This window comes from Zea mays, chromosome 10, assembly GCF_902167145.1.
Source record: "Zea mays cultivar B73 chromosome 10, Zm-B73-REFERENCE-NAM-5.0, whole genome shotgun sequence".
Classification (NCBI taxonomy): domain Eukaryota; kingdom Viridiplantae; phylum Streptophyta; class Magnoliopsida; order Poales; family Poaceae; genus Zea; species Zea mays.
Window position 1 is genome coordinate 54574670 of NC_050105.1, and position 12177 is coordinate 54586846.

Consider the following 12177-nt stretch of genomic DNA (forward strand, 5'->3'; position numbering starts at 1 on the left):
GGCCCAAACCCAGATTTGTTTCTTTTCTTTTTTTTATTCATGCTTTCTATTCTAATTCCCACATTCAAAATTATGTTTCAAATATGAGTTTCAAATTCTAATCTATCTGCAACATCCAAAATGAAGGCAAAGTCTATATTTTTATAAACTTATATGAGATATTTTATTCCCTTGTTTAGTTTAAGGGCTCAAAATATGCCATGTAAACTTTCATTTTATTTTAAGAGAAATATTAATTTTGAATATGTGATCAAATTCTAATTTAAAAAAAAATGAATATCTTTTATTTTACTTATTTAGGGAACATAATGTATTCTCTTTTACCAAGAGTCTTTTTATCTTGATTATGTTTAAGAGCATTCTTTAAATTTCATGTGAATAATAACTTATCCTACTAGAGTGACGATGTTTTTATCTTATGTTTACTCAATTCCTTAGTATTACTTCCTATAAAAGACATAGAAGAAATAAATGAACTCATAACTTATTTCTAGGGTTTACAAATCCTACCCCCTTAACAAAAATCTCGTCCTCGAGATTTGTAAGAAAAGAGATACAAAAGGATTGGTTTGTAGTTCAACTTTTAGTCTATAGTTGGTTCAAAAAAAATCCAGAGTCTCTTTTTTTTAGTCCATAATGTGTGATTAGGAGAGCATGGATATCCAGCTACTTATTATGTAGGATAAAAGATAGGAATGTTAGGGCAAGAATAACCAGGGGTAAGAAAGTTTACAGTGAGGAAGGACTCCTTGTTGGGTGGTAATGCATCTTGAAGATTGAGTTTGACTTCTCTCCTTCCTTGACGTGGTTGATCTTTTCCTTCTCCGGTCTTGGTCTCATTGAGTCGGGGTCAGTGTATATCATCGAAGTTGGGGGAATATGGTTAAGATAGATATAGGTGAGATAGACTACATGATGTTGGTCAAAAACTTGTTTGATGTTAGGTGGGGATAGATATGCTTATTAGGACAAGATGAGTCTATTAAGATAAGAAAGAATCTTTCAAGACAAGATGGAGCTATTTGGCTAGATATACTTTTAATGGAGAACATTCTTAGTTTGTATAGTCATCTTATGATTTATTTATTTATTTATATTTATGCCTATATGTATATGTAAATGTAATTGTGGACATTACTCCACAACCCATCACACTCATTCAAAGATCCAAATCAGACAAATATCATAAGAACAAGCATCCAAGCATATAAAAAAAATAGTTTTGTTTTTGTTCCTAAGAGTTGGTCTCCTATTTCTAAAGGTCACTTTAGGTACCAGATTTCAAAGTGTGAAATCCCCATTTGTCTTTAGAATGAAAAGTTAAGAATAATCAGAGTGAAGCGGAAATAGATGAGAAAAGATTAAGAAAAGTTTAGAAAAGAATCAGAGTAGCAAAGGTAAGTAGAGAATGGTTGTCCAATTCTATCTAGGTTTCGTCCTACAGTCAACATTCCTCTGATACCACTTCTGTCACACCCGGATTTTAGGGATCCAAAGCCCGGGCGCAAACATAAACACCAGGTGTGCTGGGACCAAGTCTCACACATATGATGCATAGTGGCACAGGATCGAATGTCACATCTTTACTATATAACAGGAGTTCTATACAAAATAATTAAATAATTACATCATATGAGGAAACGATCCAGCAACCCAAAGTTGACTGGGAGACGACGGCCTAGACCTCTCACGAACACATCGCAGCATCCTCCAAGCGCCTCATCCTGCGGTACCTGTTCTTGACCTGTGGGGGGGGTGTGAGACAGCAAGAGTGAGCTCACATACGTTCATCGCTCAACAAGTTGTGGGGAATAATGTGCATGAACTCGCCAAAGGTGGGAGCTCACGTGAAGTGTAAGGCTTACCAAAGAGGATGGTTAGAGCTGAGCATTGCTTTTAAAGTTGGTCAAAATTTTATTAGCAATTACTAAGTATAAGTAAATACCAACCCAATTAAATAGTAGAACAGAAGTAACAACATCACCTGCGATGCAATGCATATGACAAATTGAATTTAAGTTCCATAAATTAATCATGTGAGTGTCCGAGCCGCTCATGACCGTGAGCACGGCTAGTATACCAGTTTTACACTCTGCAGAGGTTGCGCATCTTTACCCACAAGTCATGTTACCCATCTGCCAAGGGATCGCGACTTCCCATACACCTCTACCGAGGAGGCGAGGCAGGGTAACACTACGAGGCCTTTACAAAGTTCCACTAGCTTCAGAAAACCCGCTACAGTTTATAGGAAGCTCCAATGCAGGAATCCCTTGCAGGACCGCCATCACAGCAAAATCCTCCCGAGGGCCTCCCCAGGAATCCCTTGCAGGACCGCCATCACAGCAAAATCCTCCCGAGGGCCTTCCCAGGAATCCCTTGCAGGACCGCCATCACAGCAAAATCCTCCCGAGGGCCTCCCTACACTGACCACTCCCCTACTGCCCTTGCCCCTTTCGGGTAAGGTAGTCCTCCACTAGCTTTCCTAATTAATCAGCCAAGGGCGTCCCATTAAACCCTTGTGGTAGCACTGTTTTCCCGGGTGGTTCTCTATGTTCCAATTAACATAATGATCTTATCATGAACAGTAATAATAAACAGATAATAAAAGTGTAATCATAATTAATGTATCTTCATACCCAAAACCACATAAAGCACTAGCAAGTACTACCCAAAAAGTTCAGTGGTAAACAAGGTATAAAGATGGTCAAAACTAGGGTAACCTATTAGGTCCCATCAAAATTAACCTATGCAGATCATTATGATTAATTAGAACATGAGTGGGTAAAAAGAAGTGATCAAGGGCACAACTTGCCTGGGACTTGAGATTCCAGGTACCAGGATGATCTTCAGATGACACGTGACCTCGCTCTAGTCGTATCAATACAAACAAACATTGTATAGGCAAAATTAACATTACACCAAACATAAGTACAAATATATATTAATAATCTACATATTAAAATAAGATCACAGGAACAAGAATTATTAATTTCGGAGTTATAGATTTTAAGTTATGGATTTCCAAAGATTCTATGTGTTTTGTACAAGATTAATTAGGATATATATTTTAATGTGGCTTTCATGTCAAAACAGTGGTACTAAATGATAATCAATAATATTACAGAATTATAGGAATTAGAATGGATTAATTTGGACTTCACCTGAATTTTCTACAAATTAAACAAGTTTCTAGATTTATTTGTGCACTAAAAATTGATTTCTGATATTAATTTCTGATTTTCAATGCTCTCTGGATTGGGCCTCAATAACAGAAAACAGCAGGGGCTCACTGGTAAATTATCCTAGACTCAGTGAATAATGCCCCCAGGACGGCGGGTTGGTTTAGGAAAAGCCGAGGGGCTCATTTACAATTGTTCTGAAGCGAAACGGTATTTCCCAACCTCAGCCGTTGGATTCCCCACCTACGGCCGAGATTAGATCACAATAACAATTAAATCAACAGGCTATGTGGGCCGCCAGATTGGTCATCCACGGCACGCACACGCGAATGACATCGACCGCTAGATTCGCCCTGAGCGGCCAGATTTTCCCCAATCGAACAGGTATACTCTAGATTGATCTGGACCAACCGATCCAAGGCGAACGACCTGGATTCATTTGCGATGAAGCGTTTAGCAACTCTAATCCTAGCCGTTCGCGCCCGAATCCACGGCTGCCAGACTTTCTTCACTAACCCAGCGCAAGCCGACGGCGCAAGCACGGCGGTGCCCAGACCCGCGGCGAGGACTCCGCGCGAACACGCAGACGGCGACCTATCTTCTACCTTTCCGGGCGTTACACAACTAAAAAGGGACGAAGCGCACGGCGTGGAAGTGACCTTACCATGGGTGGCGACTCCGAGACGCGTGCCTACGACGAGCGCCCACACCGGTGTCTGCGAGATCCCCGCCAATGGAGATGCGCGAGATGGGTAGTGGCGATCCAATCACGGCACGGTGCGATCCAGAGCCGCGACCAACATAGCGAGGCGGCGCCCCGTCGAGATGACGACGGCGAGCACGAGTGCCCAGGCGGCGTGAGCGCGGACAGAGGGATGGAGCCGAGCGTGCGGCGTTATTTTCTATCTCTGCCCATGGTGCTCGACGAACTTGAATGAGGTGGGCGAGCGTCGAGGGGGATGCCAAGGCTTTATATTACGGAGGTGATGCACAGAGCGATTGAATACCGCGCAGATCACGGAGGTCGGTTGCGCAGGTGGCGCGGCAGCGGACTCTGCGCGGGCGGTTTGCCAGGCAGCTCAGATTCGTTGCGAAGTTCACGGCGTGGGAGATGAACCTGACAAGTGGGGCCGCGATACCAGATCCCCCGCTCGGACAGATGGGAGACTGACACCAGGGACCCACATGTCGGCGCCATGTCAAGGCGTGGGCTGACCGGCCGTGATGGGCTGAGGGGAGAGGTCTGGCGGGACAGAAAATGGCCCAAACCCAGATTTGTTTCTTTTCTTTTTTTTATTCATGCTTTCTATTCTAATTCCCACATTCAAAATTATGTTTCAAATATGAGTTTCAAATTCTAATCTATCTGCAACATCCAAAATGAAGGCAAAGTCTATATTTTTATAAACTTATATGAGATATTTTATTCCCTTGTTTAGTTTAAGGGCTCAAAATATGCCATGTAAACTTTCATTTTATTTTAAGAGAAATATTAATTTTGAATATGTGATCAAATTCTAATTTAAAAAAAAAATGAATATCTTTTATTTTACTTATTTAGGGAACATAATGTATTCTCTTTTACCAAGAGTCTTTTTATCTTGATTATGTTTAAGAGCATTCTTTAAATTTCATGTGAATAATAACTTATCCTACTAGAGTGACGATGTTTTTATCTTATGTTTACTCAATTCCTTAGTATTACTTCCTATAAAAGACATAGAAGAAATAAATGAACTCATAACTTATTTCTAGGGTTTACAAGTTTTGTACAAAATAAATAAATAATTACATCACACGGAGACAACGATCCAGCAACCCAAAGTTGACTGGGAGACGACTGCCTAGACCACTCACGAACTCGTCATAGCATCCTCTATGTGCCTCATCCCGCGGTACCTGTTCTTGACCTGTGGGTGGGGTGTGAGACAGAAAGAGTGAGCTCACATACGTTCATAGCTCAACAAGTTGTGGGGAATAATATGCATGAACTCGCCAAAGGTGGGAGCTCACAAAGTGTAAGGCTTACCAAAGAGGGTGGTTAGAGCTGAGCATTGCTTTTAAAGTTGGTCAAAATTTTATTAGCAGTTACTAAGTATAAGTAAATACCAACCCAATTAAGTAGTAGAACAAAAGTAACAACATCACCTGCGATGCAATGCATATGAGAAATTGAATTTAGTTCCATAAATTAATCATGTGAGTGTCCGAGCTGCTCATGACCGTGATCACGGCTAGTATACCAGTTTTACACTCTGCAGAGGTTGCACATCTTTACCCACAAGTCATGTTACCCATCTGCCAAGGGATCGCGACATCCCATACACCTCTACCGAGGAGGCGAGGCAGGGTAACACTACGAGGCCTTTACAAAGTTCCACTAGCTTCAGAAAACCCACTACAGTGTCACACCCGGTTTTAAGGGATAAAGCCGGGTGCATCTCATACATGCGCCAAAGAAGACAACATATATAATAACAGAGTGTATAGAGATAAATGTCACAATAATAAAAGTATTTATTACATAGCGGAAGTCTTACAAAATAAAAGATAAATATAACAGGATCTAAAATCCATCCTTGGCGCTAGAAAGTCAACCGGGAGACGCCACCTAGATCAAGTCGAAAGCCTCAGAGTTAGGCGGCTCCTCTTCGACCACCTGTTCTTCTCCTGTGGGGGGAGGGGGGTGTGAGACAGCAAGAGTGAGCTCACATACGTTCATAGCTCAACAAGTCGTGGAGAATAATGTGCATGAACTCACCAAAGGTGGGAGTTCATGTGAAGTGTAAGGCTGGTCAACAAAATAGAGACTGAGGCTAAGCATTGCTTTTATAAGTTGGTCAAAATTTTATTAGCAATTACTAAGTGTAAGTAAATACCAAACCTTAATAATAATGAATAAAGTAATAGTAAAATAATCCCAAATGTGATGCAAATGTCAAATTAAATTTAAGTTCCATAAATTAATCATGTGAGGGTCCGAGCTGCTCATGACCGTGAGCACGACTAGTATACCAGTTTTACACTCTGCACAGGTTGCGCATCTTTACCCACAAGTCATGTTACCCATCTGCCAAAAGATGGCCAATCCCATACACCTCTACCGAGGAGGCGAGGCAGGGTAACACTACGAGGCCTTTACAAAGTTCCACTAGCTTCAGAAATCCCGCTATAGTTTATAGGAAGCTCCAGTGCAGAATCCCTCGCCTGACCGCCATCGCAGCAAAATCAACCCAAGGACCTCCCTACACTGACCACTCCCCTACTGCCCTTGCCCCTTTCGGGTAAGGAAGTCATCCACTAGGTTTCCTAGTTAATCAGCCAAGGGCGTCCCATTATACCCTTGTGGTAGCACTGTTTTCCCGGGTGGTCGCTCCATGTTCCCATTAACATAATGATCTTAACATGAGCAGTAATAATAAAAAGATAATAAAAGTGTAAATATGAATAGTGTATCTCCATACCCAAATCCACATAAAGCAATAGCAGGTACTACCCAAAAATATTTAAGTGGTAAACAAGGTATAAAGATCACCAAAACTGGGGTAACCTATTGGATCCCATCAAAATTAACCTATGCAGATCATTATAATTAACAAGAACATGGCTGGGAAAAAGTAAGTGATCAAGGGCACAACTTGCCTTCAATGAGCTCCTACTCAGCTCAGAATCCACAGTGGCTTGGTCGTCTACTCGCATCAACACAATACATACATAGTATAGCAAAAATTAACATTTCACCAAACATGTGAATAAAATACACAATAAAAATCTACACATTAAAATAAACTCCTAGGAACAGAAATCATAATTTTTTGTATTATAGATTTTAAGATATGAATTTCCTAAGGTTTAATGTGCTTGAAATAGGATTAAATGAGAAATAAATTTTTTTACTGTTTTCATGTTAAAACCGAGACTCTAGGTGATAAACAATAATATTATAAAATTTTAGAAATTGGAATGGGTCGATTTGGACTAAAAATGAATTTTCTACGAATTAAATAAGTTCTAGGAGTCATTTTTGTATTAAAATGCATTTACTAATTAATTTATTCATTTTAAACAGGTTCTAGACTGGGCCTCGATTTTTGGAAAGTGCAGGGGCTACGGGGTAAAACTCCTAAGACTCAGGAAACAGTAGAGAGGGACGGTGGGTTGGTTTCTGTAATTTGTAGGGGCTTATTTGCCAATCGGCCGAGCCGAAGGGGTATCGGGAGTCTACAACCGTCGGATCACCAGTTTGCGGCCCAGATTAGATCTAGGTTTTTAAATGAAGCAGTAAGCAACGCTGACCCTTAGATCAGATATCAACGGTCACTCTTCTATCTAACTGAGATCGTCCCGCGTCCATCGGATTCACGATCTACGGCTGCGGTTAGATGCGGCCGAATTGGTATGAAACTCTAATCCGAGCCGTCCAACGCACATCCAACGGTGCGCATCAGGTCTTCCTCCCCCTACCTAGCTGAGCGACGGTGACAAAATTTTCCCACGGCGGAGTAACTCCGGCGAGCCCCCGTGGGCCGCCCACTGCCCCAAAACCCTAACCGAGACATGCTATGCGTAGTGTGGGTCGATACAAACGGCAGAGACGAGTAATTACCGGCCTCGAGCGCGAGATGTAGTCGGTCCCCGACGCGCAGCGGCTTTGCGACTGTAGGGAAGTCCGGCGAGCAATCGCCGAGGCTCTGGTCTTCGAGCGCCCCTGGATTCACTCCCACACCACCACGGTTACCCGCGCTCTCACCCGGTTCCAACACGGGTCGAATCGATGGCCGGCCAAGGTTGTCCACTACGCAGCGCTCCCTTCGACACTACGGCGGCGGCGATTTGCGGTGCGGGTGATATGGTGTGGTCGCGCGACGAGAGATGGCAGGGAAGGGCGGCTACGGGTCAGTATTTAGCCACCGAGCATGCGGGGTTGGCGGCACGATTCTAGCTAATCCCGAAGGGAGGAGGAGGTATGCCGTGACCCGCCATGCACGGAGCTTTCGTTGGGGAGGGAACTGACCAAACGGGCCCACACAACAGAGGCGGACAGCCACACGCGGTGCGGTTTCAACGGAGACGGAGACCCGGTTTCCCCCAGCCCCACCATGTCGGTGAGCGTGAGGTGCGCGGAGATAGGTAATGGGCCGAGCAGAGGAAGATGAGTGGGCCGATTCTGTAGATTTCGGCCCATGCGCTAGTTTTCTTCTTTTTATTTTCCTTTTTATTTTTCTTATTTATATTTTCCCCTCTCATTTGAATTCAAATTTCACACTTATATCTTTTGGTAAATTCTCTTTTGATTGAAAGTATAGTTTGAACCTAATAGTCTTACTTTTATTTATAATATTTGTCTTGTATATATTTTATTTTATTTTATTTTTGTACTCCTTTTCCTCCCTCCACCTTCCTTTAGGGTTTTGCTTTCCAAATTAGAGTTTAAATTCCAAGTGTCTATTAATATATTAATATATCATTATTAACACCTTTATTTTATTTAATGCACAAACATATAAAACTCTAACAAGATGCACTTTCTTTTATTTTAGTGTCATTGGTTTAATTTAATCACTCCTAATTTTATGTATGCTCTTTTCATGATGCAAATAAGGCACATCAAATAAGGAAATCACTATATATTCCTTGTATACAATTTTGAGTATTACATACAGTTTATAGTAAGCTCCAATGCAGGAATCCCTCGTCTGACCGCCATCGCAGCAAAATCAACCAGAGGACCTCCCTACACTGACCACTCCCCTACTGCCCTTGCCCCTTTCGGGTAAGGTAGTCCAGCACTAGCTTTCCTAGTTAGTCAGCCAAGGGCGTCATATTCCACCCTTGTGGTAGCACTATTTTCCCGGGTGGTTCTCCATGTTCCAATTAACATAATGATCTTATCATGAACAATAAATAACAAGTGATAATAAAAGTATAATCGTGAATAAAATGTATCTCTATACCCAAAACCACATAAAGCAATAGCATGTACTACCCAAAGATTTAATGGTGAACAAGGTATAAATATAGTCAAACTAGGGTAACATATTGGGTCCCATCAAAATTAACCTATGCAGATCATTATGATTAATCATAACATGACTGGGTAGAAAGAAGTGATCAAGGGCACAACTTGCCTAGGACTTGAGATTCCAGGTACCACTTGCTCTTCCGATGACACGTGTCCTCACTGCTAGTCGTAGAAAAACATGGTATAGGCAAAATTAACATTACACCAAACATAATAACAAACTGCATAATAATAATCTACGCGTTGCTATGAGAACGTGGGTCCGCGAATCACTAGAATCAGAGTTAGGGTTGAAGAGAGGTGGTTTTTGGAAGATCTATGTGATTAACCAATTAGATCTAGATCTTTATGTTGATTTTATAAGTCATGTGATAAATATATTTAAGGGGTCACTTTGATCTATACCATACTAGAGTGGAAATAATATTTTAGTTACATTATAATTATATACAAACTAACTTTGATTAGTAGGAACAATCTACTAAACATAGGTTAAATGAATATTTATTTTTGGAAACATGCTATTTGCTAAGATAATGTTACGGAAGCATAGGCACAATTATTATGAAGCTAACACAACTTGAATGGATCAAATCGGAATTAAGACATAAAAGTTATGGGTTAAACAAGTTTTAGGTTATTTTTAATATTTATTTTGCACTTAAATAAGACTCCAGGGGGTATTATTGCAATTCCCAGGGTCCTATCGATAACTTGTTTCAAACTGTGCGAGAACGGCGGGTTTATTTTAAGGGAAGGAGGGGTCTCTTTAGCAAAATTGACACATCGAAGGGGTATCCTTACCTCTGGGCCGATGGATTTCGCTTAGACGGTCCAGATTACATCCTCGCCTGCTTATAAGGCCTGCCGTGGACACCGCATGATCTAGGATCCATGGTCCCAAGGATGGCCACACCAGCACTAGTATCCTGCCCTTGAATCGGATCTTGACGGCGCAAAACTACTTGCGCAAAGAGTCATAGAGATTCTAATCCACACTATTGATTTCAATCCAACAGACCATAGTGTTCTTCTCCCCATCGACCAACAGAGCGGTGGTACGCGCACGGTCAACGGCGGCGCGCCACCGGAGAATCGCCATCACCCACCCAAGGGTTGAATCCCCCATGGAGACTGGTGCTACACGGAGAGGGCACCGAGTACCAATGGGAAAGGGGCTAGATGTTGCGCTGCCCCGTGAAGGCCATCGCCATCTTCCCATCCAAGCATGACGGCGCACCAGGGCATGTATGGCAGGGACGCGCACGAGCTTAGGCGGTTGGGGGTGTGGGCATGGCGAGCGCTGAGTGCCATGGTAGAGGAGGTGAGGGGCCCGAGCCGAGGAGAATAATGGCGTTGGGCAGAGGAGTTGGAGCAGGGCTACCCCGCGTAGGAGCTCCCGCGGCGACTCTCGCTTCCTTTCTCTAACCCTCTATTCGGTGATGCAGCTCGCCAATGGCCCAGGGGATGCCGCGGTAGCGGATTTATACCCAGGGGCGAGGACGAGCTCGGTCAGGCCACGCGATGGGTGCGGGAGATCCTCCGCGGATTCCACGGCGTTAGCCGTGAGCTCGAGCCGCCTGTTTTGTTACGCAGGAAGAGGGAGGAGCTAACCTTGTGGCCCCACTGGCACTGACGGCGTACATCGGTGAAAGGCTGGCCCAGGGACCCCACTAGTCTGCGCCGAGTTTTCAGTTGCATGGGCCGCGCGTTAGAAAGGATCTAGGGGGCTGAAAGGGGGTTTGCCGGCCCATGGTAGCACAGTTCTCTTCGTTTTTTCCTTTCTGATTTCTTTTCAGATTTCAAATTCAAGGGTTCAAACCGTATTTAAATCCATGTTTTGAACTTCGAATTTCCAAGGGGCAAAAATAATCTTTAATGTGAATATAAACTCTAGTGTTTTACAATATTATTATTTATTATTTTCCCTATTATTTATTTATGGTAAGAATAAATGACTTCATAAACAAATCATTTTCTGTTTTATATTTCCATTTATACTTTAAGGTTAGATTTAGGTTATGATTCCTTTATTCAAATAGAGTGCATCAAAATACATCAGCATGAGATGCACATTTCCTTATTTATTTATTGGTTACTTGACTAATTTGATACTACTAATTGAATATGAAGAGGGAGAGCCCTAATAAATTTTCAAAGATCCTCAATAATTCTCAACACACTATCATGATGATATTTATTTATTTTATTATTTCTACCTTATACAAATTTTAAGGCTTTACATCCCACTTGGTGCTCCTGAGGTTGCGCACTTGGTTGACCAAGGTCTTTAGCCGGTTGTACATTGCCTGTGGCTGCTTGCCTTGGTTGAGGACGAATCGACCGAGCTCCCCCACGATCGTCTCCCGCTTGGTGAGCTTGGTTACCTCATCTCCTTCGTGCGTGGTCTTTAGGACGTCCCAAATTTCTTTGGCACTCTTTAACCCTTGCACCTTATTATACTCCTCTCGGCATAGAGAGGCGAGGAGTATAGTAGTGGCTTGGGAGTTAAAGTGCCGTATTTGGGCGACCTCGTCCGAGTCGTAGCCCTCGTCTCCCACCGTGGGTACCTACGCTCCAAACTCAACAATGTCCCATATGCTTGCGTGGAGTCAGGTTAGGTGATGCATCATTTTATCACTCCACATACAATAATCCTCACCATCAAAGAATGGTGGTTTGCCTAATGGAACGGAAAGTAAAGGAGCGCGCTTAAAAATACGGGGATAACGAAGTGGCATCTTACTATACTTCTTGCGCTCATGGCACTTAGAAGTGACGAGCGCGGCGTTGGAGCCGGAAGTGGAGGGCGACGAAGAGTCAGTCTCGTTGTAGACCACTTTCTTCATCTTCTTCTTTTTGTCGCCACTCCGATGCGACTTGATGCGGGGAGGTGATTCCTCCCTTCCTTTGGCGCCAGACTCCCTTGATGGAGCCTTCCCGTGGCTTGTGGCCTTCTCGCCGGTTTCCATTTCC